This window comes from Rhinolophus sinicus, linkage group LG05, assembly GCF_036562045.2.
Source record: "Rhinolophus sinicus isolate RSC01 linkage group LG05, ASM3656204v1, whole genome shotgun sequence".
Taxonomy (NCBI): Eukaryota; Metazoa; Chordata; class Mammalia; order Chiroptera; family Rhinolophidae; genus Rhinolophus; species Rhinolophus sinicus.
This window is the reverse complement of record NC_133755.1, coordinates 160,036,452-160,057,758: the sequence shown is the minus strand read 5'-3', so window position 1 is coordinate 160,057,758 and position 21,307 is coordinate 160,036,452. Positions and strand designations below refer to the sequence as shown.

Below are 21,307 nucleotides of genomic sequence, written 5' to 3'. Positions count from 1 at the left end.
GTTCAGTCCTTGTGTTTTCCACTATGTTAAACTCTCTACACATGAAAGTTTACAGCAGCTTCATTTGCTTTATTCATAAGTGATAAAACTTCGAAGCAACCAAAATGTCCTTCAGTAGGTGAAGAGATAAACAAACTGTGGTACATCCACACACTGGAATGTTTTAGTAAGTGTTAAAAAGAAATGAGTTGGAGCGGCTGGTTAGCTCACTTGGTTAGAGTATGGTGTTGATAACACCGAGTTTGCCGGTTCGATCCCCACATGGGCCACTGTGGGCTGCGCACTCCTTAAAAAAACAAAAAACAAAACAAAGAAATGAGCTATCAAGCCATGAAAAAACATGGAAGAGACTTAAATCCATATTGCTAAGTGAAGGAAGCCAATCTGAAAAGGTTACCTACTGTATGATTCCAACTATATGACATTCTGAAAAAGACAAAACTATGATGACAGTAAAAAGATAAGTGGTTGTCAGGACTTCATGGGGAGAAAGGGAGGAAGGAATAAATGAAGCACAGGATTTTTAGAGAAGTGAAACTATTTTTCTCTATAGTACTCTAATTGTGGATACATGTCTTTATACATTTGTCAAAATCCATAGAATGTACCACACAGTGACCTCTGGTGTAAACTATGGACTTCGGTGAGTAAAAATGCATGATTAAAATACTTCTTAGAAAACAAGTGTACATGAAAAAAACTACCTGGGAAGCTGACATTACAGGTGAAACTGTGAAGAAGTTCCACCTGGGATTAAAAATAAATAAATAAATAAATAAAAAATTTTTTTTGACTGATGAAGAACTCTATCTTGGATCAGACTATTAATTTTGATGACATATTTCAAAAGAATAAGCAGTAGCCCCAAGTTTAAGGCTCCAGAGGCCCAGCTAACTGTGACGTGGTGCGACTGACAGACATTTAGCTGTAACAGAATTCTTATTGGGATTACTATTATTGTTGCTAACGGTCTAGTTACAAGTTCTGAGTTTTGAAAAATCTGTCCAACCCTGTTTTTCCCAAGAGCCCTGTTATTTTTAGTATATGTCTTGCAATTTTGCAGAACACGAGGCTTTTCGGGAACACATACATTGCATTTGAGCAGAAATGCCTCTATTTTTTTTGCCACAGTCACAATGCTAGAATCTTTGCTTCTTGTCCATTAATTAAATTCTTACCTCTACTGTCAAATCTTTCAGACAGCCTAATACTTTGAAGATATTAAAATGATGTATGTTTTACCCCCTTTCTCATAATCTCTAGTAGGAATTCTGTCATTGTAGCCCAAGGAAAATGGAAAGACAATTGCCACTGTGAAAAAGAAAAATGGAATATAACATCAGAGAGAATTCCAATAAAAGTAGGGGGAAAGAGGAACCCATCCCTTTGCCCAGTAGAATTATGGGGAGAAAAGGAAACGTAGATGATGAGATATGTGTATTCTAAGCTCCCCTCTTGAAGTGGGAATTCTAGAAAAAGAAGCCCGTCAGACAGGTTGAAGAGAGGACTTTATAGGCAGAGGTCAGCGAATTCTGGGCATGTCAGGGTGTTAGGGACAGATGCTATCATTTGCAGCCTAAGCCAGAAGCTAAGGGTGAAAGAAGTGGGAGAAGCTCAGTGGGGGTCTGAAGTGCAATGAAGAGCCCAAATAGCCCTGTTAGCCAGGGAGGACCAGTGGGTCCTGAGTAAGTTGGGAGAGAACAATCTCTGTGTTCACCAGGTTTCAGTAACAAATGCAGGGGGGAAGCAGCACCAAGGAACAAGGGTGCTCATGAAGAAAACAAGAAAGTCAATGCAAGGACACTGTTGACTCAGCCAAGGCCCTGGTAGGTAAGACTCCACCTGCTGCAAGTGGAGGCTCTTGGTGAAGACTTTACTTCCAGAGACATGTGCAGAGTTGAGGGAGCAACAATGAGTAGTGAGGCAACCAGAGCCTAGTAACGCTAGGATGTTCTTTCTCCCCACAGGGCTAAAAAGATCAACCAGAATTGTGCCAGCCTGGAATCATGAGGCACAGAGCCAGAGAAGTGGTGCCAAAGCAGAGAGGGAGCAGGGAAGAAATGCCCCCACTTGTCACCTTGCAAACACCCATCTCCTGCTGGTGCCTCCTATTCACCAAGCCAACAGAAGCCAAGCAGCAAGAAAGCCTGGGAGAGGATCTACAGTGCTCAGTCTTCCAGGACACACAGGAGAGAAGATAAAGGCATAGAGGAGGGGTGGGGGCCTGGGGGAGGACAAGCAAAGAATAAGCAGACACCTCCTTCCATTCCAACATGAGATCATGTAAGCCCTTCTTCCTTAAATGCACGGAGTCCATGTTGGAGAAAAGCACCAGGAGATTTTGAAACAGTGAATATCTACCTCAAGAGACTAAGTCACTTAAAGGAGGTGTTTAAATGAACGAAACAGACTGAGTTTGCTAAAATATAATTTATTTTTCTCTCTACCCATCAGGTCATTGTAATGAAAATTAGATAAATTGTTTTTTTAAAAAATAAGGAAGCTCCATTTTCATTGCACAATATCCTGAAGTATGAGGAAATCTGTGCAACTTTTCCACTTTGTACTTTTTCTACCTCCAAAAGTAACTGAGGTGGCTGAAAGAGGAAACGTGGCAGAAGTGTCCTGAGAGAGACAGAAGCAAGAGAATATTTCAGACTCCTCTGCGAGCAAGTGAATCTTAATAATTGGGTGCTAAGTTATTTAACATCTAAAATGGCAATAGAGTACTCTGTTACATCCTTAATTATTTAACATAAAAATATAAATTTGTTTAAAGAAGTGAAATATTTTCTGAAACTCAAATAAATGGTAATTTATCACAAGGGATCTTCTATAAAGTATAGTGAGTGATATGCAAAATAATTCCCATCAGATCCTCTGGGATGAAATCATGTTCAAGCATGATAAAAATTCTACCTGACTTCACAGTTAGTCTTCTGCTTCTGCCCCCTTCAAAATTGTTTACTATTTACCCTTGCCTCGTGCCACGCATCAGTTTCCTGATTTCTTCTAGACAAAATGATTATTTTTAACAACTACCTCCAACCCTTTCCTAGAGCCCTCAAATCTGCTTGTCAGAATGTCTTGCTTTGTGCACGGACTCAGCATCTGTTCTCACTTGGTTTCTCCTTGAATATCCCAAACATCCAAGTACAATTTCGTATTTCTTTGTTCAACCCTTCCTCTCCTAAATTTAATTATCCCAGTACAAAATTCTTCCTCAAATGTCAGGTCAAACATTTAGCAAACTGCCATCATAATTTTTAACTGAATTCTTCCATCAAAACTATTTTATTTTTTTTCTGTATATATCTATTACATTTGTTTATGTCTGTATTCTCCCCCTGCTATTATAAATAAAACTATCTGCAGATAGACGCTGCATTTATTTTCACTATATATTGTTAACATAGAAAAAGCTAGACGTTCAGAAGTAATCAATAACTTTATTAAAATGGAGAATACAATACTAACAAATCTATTTGGAGGAAAATGTGTACTTTCTTGTCACATTAAGTATTTTTTTTAAATTCAAAGGAAAATGTCTGAATTTCAGTGAACAATTTGTTTAAAGCATGATCTTGATGACCTGTTTCTTTCTTTTTTAAGCTATTTTTCCAAATCTTAGTTAAATATTAAATATTGTAATGGCAACAGCCCCCTCTCCACCCAACTCTCTCTCTCTCTCTCTCTCTCTCTCTCTCTCTCTCTCTCTCTCTCTCTCTCTCTCTCCAACACTGTTCCTGGAAAATCACCCTAAACCAGTGGGATTGGGAATCTGACTTAAATGAACCTATAGTGAAAAGCAGCATTATTTGGAAACTTCATGCTTAATCGTTTTTGATTTGTGGCAAGAACTTCGAAGGGTGACTCCTGGTACCGTTTTCTGGCCACTTGCTACTTTTCCTGTGTAGTTGCATGTTAAACATGATGAGTTGCTGTATAGAAGCCATGTGTTGTCATAATGTAACATCATTAAACAAAGTGTTTAGAGCAGTTTTAGCTGAGCCAGAACATGAACAACAAAACCCGCCAATTACAGTGTCATTTTGTGTAGTTGTTAAGGTTTCAAATGTCTCCAACTTTTTCTGGTAGGCCATATTGAGCATGTCACAGTGAACATCTGAGATAACGATTTGCTAGGCAATGTGCAATTCTCCCTCCTTTTTTTAATATCAGAGAAGAAAGAGTTCTTTATAATAATTTGGCTCAAATGTCTACACACATTGCTCCAGCGTCTGTAGCAGCATGTGTTTCTAGGATTGTTCTGGAAGAGAAAATGCAGAAACAGCAGGGAGCAGAAGATAAACAGGCAATCCGTGACTCATTAAAACAAGCATTGGTAGCCAACATTGTGGAGTGTGTGAAGACCCCAGATCCAACTCGCCTATAAACTTTTTTTACCAGCTGGACTTAGCATCTGTCAGAGTTTGGAAGGAGAGATAATCTGGTACAAATGATTTCAGTGTGTCGCATTTATTAACCTGCCACCTTACATAACTCTGCTGATTGGGAACTCAGGGAAATGTTTGAACAATGACACAGCTTATTGTTACAATGTTACAACTTCAGTAATAAAAATGCAAGTTGCTACTTAAAAAAAAAAAATGCAAAGACTGTAGAGCAATTGGAAAATGATAATGAAGCAAAGTCGAAAAGCATCAGTCCTGAGAAATGTACGTGCCAGAAGAATAATTGAAATGCAGTTCGTGTTCAATTCTTTACATCAATTAGGCAGGGAAAGTATTTTATTTTTTAATAGTTGTCACATTAGCTTTGTTAAACAGCTCTGATGTAAACAAATGCCAAACCGGGAGCATTATCGTGTCCTTTTCCAACTACTTACTGTTCTAACTGAATGGCTCGCTTCTGTTTTTAAATCCCTCACAATTGCTAAAGGGCATTTTCTGCTTCTTTCGCATTTTCAAAGAAGAACTGAGGGAAAAGGAGAGGAGGCTTTATGTGAAAACTGTGTCCATTTTTGGTCTTAAACAGCTTTGCCTTGGCTCACAGTTCGTTAAGGACAAAGAACATTACCCCAGAAGCCAAAACCATGCAAAGTAACCTGCACATTTTTCATTTCTGTGTTTCGATCTAATTCCTTTTTGCCTTAAAGTTGGCTTGGGACTATTTGATCGGAGGGGCAGGGAATACAACGAAACAATCCTCTATTTCTTATCTAGCTCACATGCCAGTAATTTCAAATTAATGGGGATGTTTACTCTCTGGTCCAAAATTTGCACACATATTAGCTGATAAAATATGGATAAGCTGGTTTCCTATAAGAAAATATAGCCCAGCCATTTCAAAAATGATAATTGCAGAGTCTTTGGAAAAAAATCAGCTGAAGGAATGCTTCACGTTTTGCAATGGTTAGCCTATTATTTGTAGTTTTGAAACTTTATTGGTCCCCAATCTAATCTTTTCTGAGTATAAAAACATTAACATATGGTTTAACACAGCACAGGGCTGGAAAGTCCAGATCCCAAATGCACACTGTATGCAGGGTGACATTCACACTGAATATCATCCCTCAGGGTCTGTACTCCATTTTACCTGGGATTGGAGAGCCATGAAATCCCTGGAAAAGTTGTTCATGAGTCTGAACCAAATGGTGCACAGTGTACTGAGATACTAACAGTGTATGCTTCTGCCAAAGGTTGTGGCTCAAATGTCTCTCTAAGTAACATTAAAAATCTGCTGCTTCATGCCTATGAATTTCAATATTTATAGCATTCAATAAAACGGTCCACTGTCAGAGAGAGATGTGCCACTGTGCACTCTCTGAGCAGATGGGCGGCAATATGGCACATTTACAGGGACCAGCTGTGGAGCACAGAAATGGATGCTGGTCAGAGGCAGGGTGCAGGCCCCACATCTGGAATTCTAAGCGACTGGCCTTGGTAACCATTGTAAAGTTTCCTTCCACAGGACGAGCTCTGATTTAGAGCTGCTCACTTGTGTGCCTTAAACTGCATCAAGAGTCCTCATTAACACAAGAGACTAGAGTGAGGTTAGGCCTGGAACTCCTCTGTTGGGCATCTGTTAGAGTCTGTGGTTGGTACTCTGTAGTTGGTTATAGATGCACCCAGGGGAAGAGTCTCTCATGCATGATGCAACATTCTCTATTTAATGGGTTCGATACCAAAAAACGGAGGTTTTACTATAAACAGAGTTACTTTCTCCACACCCCGTTTTCTAAACAGGTCAGAAAAGACCCTGAGAAAAAGGACAATCCCTAGGATAGTTTCAAATTTGGTACAACAATCCTTTTTTCTTTTTTCAAGTCTTAAAGGGAATGTCTTATTGTGGATAGACTGGGTTTAGTTCAAATGCATAGTTAGAAATTTCTAAAATACATCAAGCTCTTAGACTGTCTGTGTTGTAGTGTCACAATTCAGATCATCACAAAAGTATAATTTTTGCAGAGTTTAAATCATTCAACTCACTTGATAGAAAAGTAAACTGCTTTACCTAATTCAGATATAAACAAGAAATGGTTTGTTATAGAAAAATATTCTTCAAGAGTAACATTCTAGTTTTATTTTTAGTAAATATTTTCCCTTTAGAGAAAACCCTACTTTCATTCTTTCATTTTGTAAAATGGTTTTTCTCACGATTTCCAATTACTCACTTGAAAATTTATTTGGTCTTCAATGACCCCCATCTCTCGAGAAGTTATTCGTTTATAGCCTCGTACCACTGATGATGACTCATTTTCTGCAACAGTTTCTCAACATCTATCTGTACCTTTTTACATGTCCAAGAGAAACACAGGTATTTTAAGCAACTGAGTCAATACAACAAGTTACCAACTGGGTTATGCTAACTTAAGAGTGTAACTTATAGATATTTGAGTGCCTTGTCATCCAATAATCATCTACTTTAAAATCTAGGACTGAAATTGTATTTATGCTATTTGACCTCACTTTTTAAAAAGAAAAATGTGGTTAGAACTGTTAAAGAAATTCTGAGGAATTCTGATTTCCACCTAATGACAAGCTAACAGGTTAAAAATACTCTGGTTGAGTAATTGATGGATGATAAATTTAATGGTATGGTGGGTTAGTAATTAACGCGTGACTGAATGCCCAGCCAAGGCATGTTAGCTAAAGTAATAATTATTTACTTAAAATAGTACCCACCAGGAACACACCCATGTGGCATGTACCCTAGAGATTCAACCACTTATAATGAGGGTCAAGTGGTAAGAAGAATATGAACCACACTGGACACTTGGAATTATAGTGATAACAGGTATGAAATTGTTAAAGGGTAAAGAGTATTTAGGTAACGAAGAATGAACCCAAATTGTCAGTCCAGTAAAATACATATGATCATAGCAGTTTCCAAGAATTCAATGAGAGGGAATTTTAATTTTCCTTCTACTTTTTAGCCGTGACTAAAATTTTCATTGGCAGTTCAACATCCCAAAGACATGTGCTTACTTCAACAGCAAATGTCAATATTTAGGTCATCCCAGACCCTCCGTATAACTGTATGGATTGTGAATATTTGTGAATCAAGAAGGTAGTGCTTTAAATGGAAATACAGTCCTCCAATCAGGGCAATATTGAAAACAAAATGCATGTGAATCAAAGTGCAGTGAACATGATACAAACATTCCCAAATAACAATCTCCAGCCACAGTAGCCACCTCCTTTCCATTGTGACTGATACAAGTTTTCCCAGCACAAGTAATCCCGTCTCTGGGTGTCCATCAGGCAGGCAGAGCTCCAGCACGGTGTTGTCCGGCTCAACATGTGCTCGTCACGGATTGCTGACTGCACAACTTTTCCCATCTTGAAGAAGGACTTCCACACCACTGCTCCTGACAAGAGACAAATCTATTTATGTATCCTTCTTCTGGTTTAGACATGCAGAAAGGTTTTTCCTATGTTATTTTTTTAAAAAATTACTCTATGAGGGCTGTACTTTAATCACAATCAAAGAGCTATAAAGGATGGCATAGATCCAGAAACTTGTATAAAAGCAATAGTTAAATGTCTGGTAGAATGAGCTTTTCTTAACTTAAAAAATAAAAATGTGTGCAAGTGTGCAAGTATGTGTACGTGTGTGTGTGTGTGTGTGTGTGTTTTAAAGAAATGTAAGATGATAGCGCTACAAAAAAGAGACATATCTTGTTTGATAATTTTGTGATTTTATCTTGTAGTTTGGCAGGCAATGAAAGTGCAGATAATCTCAAGACGATTTTCTTTGTTGGTGTTTGTTTCAAATTCTTAAACTGAAGATGAGAAGGAGCTACAAATACGGAAAGGGAAAAACTTAGGATAAACCTTGTAGGTTTAGGATTAGAATTAGTGTAAGCTCAGTTTCAAAATATATTTATAGACATAGAAATAAATATACAATAAAAGTGTGTCTATGCACATATTCCTACATTCACACATTCTCTAATTATATCCATTGAGAGGGCCTAGGAACCACATGGTGGCTTAATAACAATGAGCATCCCTAGAATCCTGGCTTCACTACCATTCTTTGCTAAAAAAAGCCAGGGCTCCTTGGAGAGTTCTCTGACTCCAGGGCCGGGGCAAGGAAAGTACCAGATGAGTCTAGAGCATCTTGCGCCAGAAAGCAGGAAGCACACAAAGAATCATGGGAGGATGTGAAAAGGCTACAGGAGCCAACTTGATGGAACTCCCACTGGCCAAATTGGGTACAATTTGAGCATCAAAACAAACAACAATAGCAATGTATTACAACTCATCGGATAAAATAGAAAGTCATGAAAACATGAATTTTGAGAAGGTACAAGATAACTACATTGTTTCAAAGTATCTCCCCACAAAATATTTATTCATTACAAAGGAGAAAAAGATTATAGTTTAGAAGACTGGCTAACATCACCTTAATCAAGCCATCAAAGTGAACCTCATCAGTGACGGGATATGTATTGAAATTATTCTTCAAAACAGGAAGAACCAGTATTACTTTTATGATATCCTTATCAAATGTGTATAACCTGAATTTAATGAGGAAGCATCTGACAAACCCAAATTGAAGGATATTCTACAAAATAAGTGATCCGTAATCTTCAAAAGTGTCAAGGTCACTTTTGTGGAGGAAATACTAGGAACTGTTCTGGTCTAAAGGAGACTAGAGAGACGTGATAACCATATGCAAGATGTGATTCTACACAGGTACAACTTATAAGAGACATTTTGGGGGTAATGGGTAAAACTTGAATGGGATCTTCAATATATCCATGTTAACCATCTGATTTTCTTGGTTATGTAGCATTTGTGTTGGAGAATGTCCTTGTTTATAGGAAATTCACACTAAAGTATTCAGAGGGGATGGATCATTAGGTCAGCAACTTACTCTAAATGATTTAAGGGGAAGAAAAGTTCTTATGTATCTCTAACCTTTCTGTAAGTTTGTAATTTTTCAAAATTAAAAACAAAAGGTTTTAATACCTATGCATGAGCCTCACCTCCAGAGAATCATGATTAATTTGAGGTGAGACCCAGGCATGTGCATTTTTAAAAATCTCCCCGGTTGTTTCCAATATGCAACCAGGGTTGAGACCCATTGGTCTAGACTCTAGACAAACCCTCTCATTTTACAAAAGAGTGAACAGAATTCAGATGCCATACGTAAGGTCATGCAGCTGGCAAACCAGGCTCCAGAACTCAGGTTTTTAGACTCCTAGTTGGTTCATTCATTCATTTTATTGATATTATATTCAGGGCACTGTGCTGGGTATTTTGGGGGGAAAAACACTAAAACATATGTGCTTGTAATAGTAATAATACCTTCTCTTGTATAACATTTTATTGCTTGTAAAATGTTTTAACATTTCTTTTGGTTGTCAAAGCAATTCACTTGAGTATTATTACCTCAGTTTTACAGACAAGGAAACCAAGGTTACAATGAGCAAGTGATATCCTGTGTCAGGTCCAGGACTCAGGTCTGCTGACACCTAGGCCTGGGCTTTTCTGTCACACTCCACTAGTTTAATAGAAGACACCAAATGTTAAATGTCAACTGAGTAATAAAGAGCCATAAGCATTCTGGGAGCATAAATGAACTTGAACCCACTCCAGGTGCAGTATTGGGGAGAACTGCACAAAGGAAGCAAGCTATGAGCTGAAAGTTGACAGATAGATCAGGAAGATTAAGCAGAGAGAGAAGGAAAGTCATTCTAGAAAAACAGGGTATATGAACAAAGGGCAAGAAGAAAATAAAAGCTCAATGTCTTGTGGAGATAATGAGTAAAGCAGGCTGAGGAGAAGAAAGGGTTCACATCAGTGAAACATTCCTATCAGAAAGATTATATGAAGGTAGACTAGCAGTGTTTTTAGATAACCTGCGGTTTCCAAAGGGCAACCACAAGCTGGCTGAGTAATATGGGTTAGAAATCAGAAAAAGCTGGGCTCTGAATTTGAGCCTTGGCTTTTCATTGTCTGCCATGTAAAGCAGAAGCAATGGAAACATCTCAGTGCTTCCAACAACGAAATGAGGAGGCCAAAGCTAACTGATCTCAAAAAGATTCTACTGAGCAAGGATCATGACTTAATCTGGCAGGAGGTGGGAAACAATATGCGTTGCTCTCATATGAATTGCCTGTTTCTTACAGGGCAGGGATCTTGGTTACGCCTCATGGCAAGCTCATGAGCTGGGATTCCTGTCACTCTTTCACAGATAAGGAAGCTGGGAGTAGTAGGGGTTCATCGAACTCAAGGTCACCCGTCTGGTAGGTTGCAAGACAGAGGTTTGAATTTAGAGGCACCCATCTCTCAAGGCCCTCCCCTCCCTCTCTTCTGTCCCTGCACAAGGTGAGGTAAGGCAACTGTGTGTACAACTCTGGTGAGGATTCATTAGAACCAACTCTGATGAGGATTCATTAGAAGCCTTTGTGAACCTGAAAGTAAAATTGTCACAAAGCTCAACTCCAAAGTTGATAGAACTTGTTTAATTGATACATATTCGTTGCTCTGCATAGACTCATTTCAGTTTCACTTTAAGTAGAGAAAACATCTATTTCTTATGACTTGTATAAAAATAGTAGTTTATAGTACTTTTTCATAGTTTTAAGTGTAGAGGTGGAAACTCTGTATCAATGAAAAGGATTGAGGATCTAGCAAAAAATCTGGCTCTGATAGAATGAGGAGGGTAGCAGAGATGAACAATGGACTCAAAGAGAGCAGTTTGAAAAGGAGTTTCAAGAAATTCTGGCAGGAATCAATTTCCTTACTTCCAGGTTCCAATATTGAAAACGAAACACCCCAGCTCATCCTCTCCTGTGGTTAGCCATTCCGCCCTGGGAAAACCTTCCCTCATTGACGTCTTTGCTGAAGGTCAGTGGAAATAAGCCATCTGCTCACACTATCAATGATGAGCATGGGTGTGAAAATTTTGTTTACCCCAGAAAACAGATTTGAAAGTGGGATTAGAAAAGAGGGAAGCATCCGCTGCCAGGCTGCCAGGGCCTGTGGCCTAGAATCTGGGCAGTGCTTTTTCTGCTCAGAATGACACACATACCTAAACACATACAATCAACCAATATAATGGTTAAATGCTGTCATTGCTTGCCCATCCATTACCACCCCCATATCACTTGTTTTGCCTTTTCAGTATAACAGACACAGTCACTGCTCATGCATGGGGTACAGTGTGGGCAGGGAGTCTGTGGGGAAGAAATGGATGAGATACCTACTACCTCAAGGACTTTTATTCTTGGAGATGTTCAGTTATGATTACAACCCTAGGTCTCCATTTGTTCTACTGTGAATTACCTGTAAAGGCCCTGCCATTTTAGTTGGTGAATACCCATCTGACTCCTCCATCCTTGCTCTTTGCCACCTGAAATTAATCTTAGAAAAGGTAATGAACTGGTGGCAGTCAAAGGCAGAAGACAAACGAGAAGGGATAAAATTGTTTAAAATGACTGGTTCCACTCCTCAATTCCTACATTCCTCAATGGCAGACAAGGTCAGGCTCTGTTCTGGCCAGAAAAACACTGTGGAGCATCTCTTCAACTTTTGCCAGAGGGGGGAAAAAAAGCCACTAAAAACAGCTGAGAAAATTTATGTTAAGTTTCTGTTCGATATAGCCTATGGAGAAATATTTTAGGTAAATTGCTCGTGTTTATTGGAAATAAAAGGTTAGACGGATATTATTGCATCATAAAAGTTACAAGAAAACTCTGAGTCATATTTGACAAATATTAGTTTAGACGCATTGCATTTTGCAACAGAGAGTCTCCCACGTACTTTCTCCTCCCTGATGAACAACAATCAGCTTTTAATTTTATATGCGGATGGAGAACAGTGATACAGATTAGCCAAAATTATTTCTATTTTGGCTTTCAATTATATTTTTGTAATTTTCTGTAAAAGGGATGTGTACCTTGGAGTAATGCAAAGATGCTATACCAAAGAGATTCCAAAATACTGTGATTCTAAAATGGTAGAAGCTACTTCTCTCTCATAACATTTCTGCAGTAGATCATCCAAGGTCACGCTCCGAATTGGTTTCAGAGACTCAGGACCTTCCATGTTGTTTCATGTCCCCTAGTGCATGGTTATCATGATTGAAGCTAAGTCACCACTATGTCTAGATTCAGCCACAGTAGGAAAGGGAAAGAGGTTGTGGACGAAACAACCCAAAGCCTGAAGCTCCAGGCCCAGACATGGCACATGTCACATCCTGTCACATTCTATCGGGGAAAACTTGGTCACATCTAATTGTAAGGGAGACTGAGAAATGCAGTCTTTAGTTATGCAGTCAAGTACCCAGGGGAAAAAGAAGAAGAGGGATTGAGGAGATAACCAGCAATCGGCACCATGTTGATATTATAGGAAATCATAATTCAACGTGTATTCTTCAAATAACTTTGGAAGCTCCATGGTAAAGACCTCGAAGAAGCTATTAAACAGCCTTGTTTCCTTATTGCCTCCTAAAGAAGAGGTTAAATTCATCTAAACTTAGAGAAAGTGATCAAGTCCAATGTTAAAATAATTCACCAACTTGCAGCTGACCCAAGACTTACTAATATAAATAAATGGTATCATTAAGAACTACAAAAAGTCATATCTCATATACCCCATGTCATGCAGGGTGTCACGCGGGGTCTCTAGTCTGGCTCCCCACATAAGAACGCAGGACATGGTGAGGCCCAAAAGGAACACCCACGGAGCCATAGATAGGGGAGTCATACCACTATAGTCTCGCTGACGGCTGGGTTGGAGACACAGGAAGCAGGAGCCACACTGTCTGCAACCTCCCGTCCACTCTTTTTCTCTGCCAACCAACCTCACTTGCTAGCTGCAATCTGCCATGCTAACTGCAATCCGCTCTTGGTATCTCAGCCACCATCTTCTTGCTAGGCCACCATTTGCTGCTAGCATAGCCATTGCAGTTATATTAGTGGCCAACAGCTCACTGGTTACAGCTGACGGCCAACTAGCCACAGCTGATGGCCATCCCATCACAGTTGATGGCCATTTACTACCTGAGCCGCACCTTTCCACATGAGGGTGAGAGCCAGGAAACTGCACTCCTAGCTCTGTCCCCACACCCCAAATCCCACACTAGCATCCTGCAAGATGAAAGAGCCTGAAAGAGGTTCTCAGATATCGTTCATGAGTATGCCACAACATACGACTTTTCTTGAAAAAAAAAACCAAACAAACGAGAATCCTGATAAAAACGCAAGACTGGCATTTCCACCTGGCAACAGACTGGCGTTCAGCTGGAATAGACGCTACGCTCACCACAGTCTCCAATACAACCTCCTTTCTTATCTCCATACTGCTCCAGTCGGGCTCATTCACACATTTGAGCATTTGAGCCCTTGGTGATACAAGATGTAACTAATTCACTCAAACCTAGTGTTCCACTTCAACTGAGATAGCAAGAAGTGGTGTTGTAGGGAAGTGGTTACTCTCCACAGGACTCATCCTTCTACAGGCTTACTACCTCTGCACAACCAGCTGTGGATTTCTCTTTCACTGACTTTTTCTAATTTATACTTTGCTGTTTAAGTGCTCTTTACCATAATCTCTACTAATAACTGAGTTATCAATTTAGATAAAAACCTAGAGTCATTGAGACTGGTACTTTCCATCAATATTAAAGGTAACAACAGCTGTATCCATCGCAGAGTAACATGAAGTAAAATTTCAGGATAAGAGACAAATTAGAGATATTGGGCAGTTTTCTAGCTTCTCCTAAGACAGCTTTTAATATTTCAGGGTCATCGATTCATTAAAAATAAAATTTGCATGATAAATTCCCATAACATCAGACAATAGAACACTACTTAAGCAAAAAACGCACTCTTGAGCCAAAGGTAAATCATTTGTGGTTTTTAAGTTTCAGGGGCCCTTATTATCATAGATTGCAATTACCCAGAAAGAAGAAACACATAATCGTGTTCTCATCTAATGAGGCATATATACGTAGCCAATAACCATGTGTGTTAACATAGAACAGGAAATAAGGGTTTCCAGCATAATTCAGACTTAGCACTATTAGAGGAATGCTTAAATAATGAATTGTGTCTCGGGTGAATTTTGTGTTATGAACCTGAAGAAATCTTCAGAGGCACAGGTGAAATATTGGGAAGGCTGTAAAGGCAACAACCATCATCTGGAAATACATTAAAAAATACTTTTGCTGTTAGAAAAATTCAAGGAAGTTTTTAAAATCTTGAAAAACAAATTCACTGAAAAATGAATCTATGATAAAATTTGGATAAAAAGAATAAAAATTGGAAATGTAGCCATAAGAATAATTATATAGGAGAGAAACAGACTGATCTGTGTGCCTAAGAAGATAAGCTTTTTCTTGTGTCTTTTCTTTGCAAATCATTTTATGTATGTCTTTTATGCAAATCATTTCTTTATGTAATTTTCCTCTGAGTGAAGCAACAGACTGGACTGTAACTTAAATCAATCAACTGGTTAAAAAAGTAGTATTCCAGGCCAAATCCTTGGAAAATGTACAATATGCATTAATTCTCCAGAGCTCTGCTCAGATCCCACTGGTTAAAAATTATGTTAGACAGGGTGTTGATTCTCTGCTCTCCCTAACTGTCAGGACCCATCCTTTCCCTTATAAATTTGAGCTGGTGTCTGGTTTTGTTTGGGGAGAGAAATAAATAATATAACAAAACACACATGGGGGAAATCCAACAAAGCCATCATTAATGTGCTAAATTATTTCTAATATCTATCACCCTCCTAACTCCATGACTGCAAATGTTTTTGCATAGCAGTAAAGCTGTCTTTATCCACTGAGATGGAGCAGAGGGGCGAACATTTGCATTTGACTTCTGCTGATAAAAATGAAACATTAAAATGCTATGTGGCAAGTATGCAAAAGCCCAGAAGAGCAAGGCCTTATTCTTTTCTAGATGTAGTTCTTTACAGAGTCTCCTTAAGAGTGCTCAGTAGGCTGTGACCATATTGCTCCCCGTGGTCATCATATGGTTTGCCCACGCAGACGCCGAATTGTTTTGTGGATGTGAAATATTGTATGTTACCCCGAGAGCAGTGGAGCCAGTGGAGCCAGGAACTGTCGTGGAGACTGACAGTTACATTGTGTTCCTGAACAGTGAACCGGCAGAATCAAAAACACAAATGGACCCAGACAGAATGTCCTGACCTTTAAGAAAAAGCCTGATTGGATATGGTGTAAGTTTGCCTTCATCTCCTCGATAATCCATTACACCTTTCTCAGACCACTTTCTCAGGGTAGGCGGCTCATAGATGAGCTCCTCTTAGATTCTTTATGTGAAATTATTTATGGGGGGGAAAACCCAGGAGCACAGCCGTACATCGGCACATTCCCCCATATAACTTATCTTTGATAGTTATTTTATATTAACACCATTCAAAACCAACATTAATGGCAAATAGTGTGTTATTTTCATTAATGTAATCACATTGTCATTTATTACTGTACTTAAATTAAAAAAATAAAAAATTAAGAAAGATGCCCAGATATAGGAATGGATGGGTAACCAATGCTTCCAAACAAATGTCATTTAAATGTCTTTAAATTCACAAATTACTGTTTGCAGTCACTATTCACCACATTGCCAACTTCTTCAAGCAACTTAAATATGAAATAGAATATGCACAGAAGAGTAGAAGTAGTTAATGTCTCACTTCTCAGTATAGATTTTTCTGTTATCTGTTGTAAAATAATGGTTTTCTTTATGAAAACTCATTAATTACTTGATAAGTGTATGATAATTATAATAAATAAAATATTATATATATTTTACTAAGCTCATATTTCAAATTTAGTTTCTTTCCTTTTATAGATGAGACTATCAATTGTCACCTTTTATAAAGTCAATGTTATTCACGTGTGAATATGTATCTGATACGTTATTAAACCAAGTGTCTTAGGCTTTCTGACACAAGCTCCACATGGTAAGTTAGAACAAGAGTGTTAGAGAACAACTGAGATAATTAACATAACAAAGTAATAGTTTAAACTACATATTTACTTCTGCAACATCACAGAGAGAAGTGAAGTGAAGTTTTGACCACTAAGAAAGGTTGAATCCCCAATAAAATAGTCTAGATTGATGTTTGTAGTAGAAAGCAGCTCCTTTTTATTCTTACTAATAGATAGATTTCTTTGCGTTTTTTTTCTAGTAATTTTTTCCCCTTAGAGCAACCCTGTGGACACACAGCAGCCTTTTTAAGGATTCGGTTTTTTTCCTTCCTCGCTTTTTTTATTTTCTTGATTTCTAGGCGGCCCTTCCGCTAACAAACTCTCTTCCATACATTAATATATTTGATTTCAAAAGTTTGTTGTTGTACATTTACCACTAACAGATTTGTAACACATGATTTAAAATATTTATAAGATTTTTTTACATTTATTAGGATATTTACTCTATCTCAAGATATACAGGGACTTACCATATTTTTAAACTCTGAACTTTTGCTTTAAAAGTCTGTTGATTCCACCGGCATTTCTCGCATCTCTGTTATACAAGAGGAAAGCATCTTCTAACGCAATTAGCATGCTAAAGAATGGGTTTGGTTTTGTGCTCCATTAAAGTCAACTAAATGGATGCGCTGCATGTCTTTATTTCAAAAATAAAGCTGAACAATTAAATCCCATGTCTCTTTGCTCAGCTTTTGATTCCAAACAAAGCTTTCCCACTTGCTGCCTTTGGATGTAATGTTAACAAAGTCAGTTAACATCCAGCACTGCAGTAACAGGCATGGCAGAATTCCTTGTTTTTGCTCAATCAGTCTGTGTTCAAACTATCAGTTTGATTTATTTGTCCACATTGACCCTTATTCACCACTTAATTATCCTCGTATAATGTTTCAAGAGGCTCCTGACACTAGGAGAAAGACAATTGCCGATGTTCTGTGAAACAACTGTTGACCTGATGGGCCCAAATGAAGACCATGGGTCGAAGGTTGTTTGCTTTTGGAAGAACCCACTTCTCATGCCTGAGTTCTGTGGCCGGAGCCGCTCACTGTGGGTGCCAAAGGGCTGTCCGGTCAAGCTGTTAATCAGTTTCTCAGAGTGTACGCTGACCATCACCCCAGGATAGTCATGGCGCTTTGCTCTGTCAGCCTTTCCAAATTCCATCATAGATTAGGGATGATATTAGAGTTAAGAAAACACACACACCCACACACGCACGCACGCACACACACGCACACACACACACACACACACTGCATTTCAATTTCATCAATGTCCTTATAAGTATAGGGTTACTGTTGTTATTGGAAATATACTTCTGACTTTATGTGTGAGCAGGAGGGATTTCAGATACGATATAAATAGTATAAGCATTGAACAGCTTCATATTGCGATTGTTCTCTAAGCTTCTGCTAACAAATTAGATGAATTAATATTTTATTGGAAAACAAATCAATATCTGTCTTTTACTTCTTGCCAGAAGTCCCATATATAGTGATACGTTTAATTTGAAGTTAAGACAACTCATTCAGAACTTGTGAAATCTGACAACTATTCCACATTCATAGCCACTGAAAATCAAATGCAAATAAAACAAATAGTGAAAAACACAGACAATAAATATTCAACTTTATAGAAAAAAACAGCACATATAAATATAAAAGTGTAATTTTATGTTTATGAAGTGGTTTTTCTATAAATATCTGAAATTCTTTTCTGGCAAGTTGAGCCCATATTTCATTTGGCTCCATCAGAGTATACGTAAACGGTCTTTACAACACCCTACGAATCTCGGTTTGTTATTTTAATTTTTCATACATTTTCCCCTTTGTTTGGTATGTTCTTCATCTTATTAAATTTTGGTCCCCACATTTACTGATGTAAACTGACAGCATAATTGTTTTTTATAAATTAAAAATGTTCATAAATGTTGTTTGAACCTAATATTGAAAAACCACTCAGGGATTCACAACCTGACACACCCTCCATGTGTGCTGGTGACTTTTATCCTTGTGTATCGTGGCCTTTCTTTCTCTGTAATGGGTATGTGATTACAAATATTGCCACACTGAAACAATATCATAAGAATTGGGTAAATTACAGGTAGCATTTGGAAAATGGAAAACTTCTGAAAGTTACCTAGAGGGAACTGCTATGACTGTAACCAAATCTCTGGAAAGCATTTTCAGAAGCCCCTGTAACTATGGAAATCACCAGAATGTAGTCCTGCACACCTCATAACCCTGACCCCTCATTCCCTCAGCATGAGGAGGTCTGAAATCCCAGCAGAAGTGGTTTGGTGTCCAGTGACCTTCTACCTGATTCGGTGCAGAGTGGGTGCAGGTCAGAAGACCCGTGTGACCCCAAGCATCCTACTCAGACGTGCCAGCAGCAGCTTCCTCATCAGGGATGGCTTTCTTCCCTCTGAGGTTTCGACGCAGTGTTCTCAGGAGCCCCTGCGATGCTCAAGAGGGTATGCCTCTGAGTGGATGTATGTTGGGGCAGACACATCAGCAAGTTGCAGCCCTGCACACCCAGCTTTTACCACGTGGATCCACTTTTTTTTCCTGTTCTTTTCTGCATAAGATTTTTCTCCAGGACAAAGGATTCCAAGAGTTTTTTGTTTTTGTTTTTGTTTTTTCCCTTTATCTGGATGTAGAAGCCTTCCAGCTCTGGGATGACATAAGTCTAGGAATGAAATTGTCATTCTTAAAGCTGAAAGAATGCAGAAACAAAGTGGAATAGGCAGAAGGAAAACCTCAGGTGGAAAACTTGGCCTCCATCTTGTCCTTTGGACCACTCTACCATCCTTCCATGAGTTCTGTCATTTGCTGCTGAAGAAATCATTCTACCTCTTCCTCTGGCCAGAGACATATGAAGCTGAGGTCTCCTAAGGGTACCAGCCCAGGAAGAATGCCAATGAGAAAGTGAAGATGTACACAGCAAGAAATTGTTCCAACATGGAATCTTGCTCTAAGAAAGGCCACAGAGCTTTTCTCTCTGCTCTGGGTTTGGCTTCCAACATCAAGAAATTTCCATATCATATTCCAACAGAAATGATCAAAATGAAAAATCTCCCTGAGTAAAATATAGCCATCTTTAAATTTTGTTTGTTTGTTTGTTTTATCTTATTCTTCTAGATAAGAATAAGACTCAGGCTTCCTTTCTACCTGAAAAAATACATATTTTTTAATCCGAAAAAAAAAATTGCTTTCAACTCTTATAGCTACTTATACCTGTTTCCTTCAAAAACAGATATGTCAAAAGTCCACTTCCAACAGCTCAAAGATTCTCTCACAGATTTACTTTTGCATCTATTTGTTACATGCTACTAGGGATTAAAACCGGAACGCAAATGTAAAAGTAACCAAGGGGAGAAAGAGTAGCCAGGAGTCACAGAAATACTCACATGTTTTAGCAAATATGCTTAACCAACTCCCATAAGCATAAACCCCCCAACTAATGGAATTAAGGTTACTTTGAACCTTGCCAGGAAGGAATGGGACTCTGATAATAATTCTAAATTTATCAGAGTACTTTGGGTTATTATGGACAGGGTTAATACTTTGTTAGATTTGTCTTTTGATGGAGTAAAACTTCAACAAACTATACGTTGGCCCTCCTTATGACAAGCGGCTAAGTAATATTTGAGAACTTGTCTTGTTTCAGGAACTATACGAAGTGTTTTAGGTACATTGAAAGCTCAGACAGCTTCTCTACTTAACACCTGTGAACTGTGTGCCCTTGTAAAAGTTATTTAGTTTTTCAGAACCCCATGTTCTTTATATATAAAATGGGGATCTCAATGTATAGTGAGATAATCTAAATACAGCACCTACCTGATGAGGCCTGTCACAAAGAAAGTAACCTACAAATTAGTTTTCTTTTAATTCAGTACCTTTTGCAATTCTACAGTCTGTGAAGTAGGTGTGATCATATTTTTAAGGGTGAAATAACTTAGGCTTAGGGAGAGTAACCAGAAATCAAACGTAGGTCTGTTGGGCTACCCAGCCACGCTCTTTAAGTTGCCCCATTCAGTCCTTGTTCCTTCCCAGAGCACCACCATAACAAGATGAAGATTTAGCTACAACATGTGTGAATTCATGGAAAAGTATGTTACAGGTAGAGGTGAGGAATGGAGAAGAATAGAAACCTACGGAGACATATAGCTTGTGACCATATATCTTACCACTGGTCTTGGAAGTCATGCAAAATGGCAAAGTCCTGACTGAAGATGTAGGAGGAAAACCAGTAGGGTGCACAGATTATTGGTTTAAAACCATGGTCCCTCAGGCGATACTGGGCAATGTCTAGAGACATTTTTGGAGGAAGAGGCATTACTGGCTTCTGAGGGCAGGAGCCAGGGATGCTACTAAACATTCTACAATATGCACTCCTCTACAACAAAGAATTATCCTGCCCCCAGTAGCACTGAGGTTGAGACCCTCTAGTTTAAAATTTAAAAATCCAATAAGAAAAATAGTGTTCTTTCCTTGTAATAATTCCTTTTCAGTAATAGTCTTTAAATATTCTGCAGTCACGTCAAGTGGAGGTTTGCTCAGTACACCAATTCTGAATTGCGAGATTACAATGGTTCTGGGGTGAGAAAATTAAGTGTTTAAATATATGTGATGTCTCTAATACCGGACTGACGGCAGGTCTGAAATAATTGGTATTTAAATCATTTATAAGTTTTAAGTTGCAAAAGGTAATATGAAGTCTAAAATAAAATCATAACATTTTCTCATGTTATTTTTCATTCTGTTAGAAGTCTCGATTCTTTGCCTTAGATTATTTCAATTCCAGGGATTGGTAACAATCTCAGCATCCAAAATAGAACATGCATCACAGAAAATGATGCAGGAAAGAT

At 38.4% G+C, this 21,307-nt stretch overlaps 1 long non-coding RNA gene across 3 annotated transcripts; it reads left to right on the top strand.

Moving 5' to 3' along the window:
• Positions 1-1,977: 1,977 nt before the first annotated feature.
• LOC109447944 (uncharacterized) lies at positions 1,978-19,541 on the top strand. Of its 3 annotated transcripts, none has more exons than XR_012496759.1 (5): positions 1,978-2,673; positions 7,732-9,167; positions 10,607-10,723; positions 11,231-15,668; positions 18,701-19,541. It is a non-coding gene; the product is annotated as an uncharacterized LOC109447944 (long non-coding RNA). The 3 variants fall into 3 exon arrangements; XR_012496757.1 differs by having other exon boundaries at positions 18,541-19,541; XR_012496758.1 differs by having other exon boundaries at positions 1,984-2,673; positions 15,478-15,668; positions 18,541-19,541.
• The last annotated feature ends 1,766 nt before the right edge of the window (positions 19,542-21,307 follow it).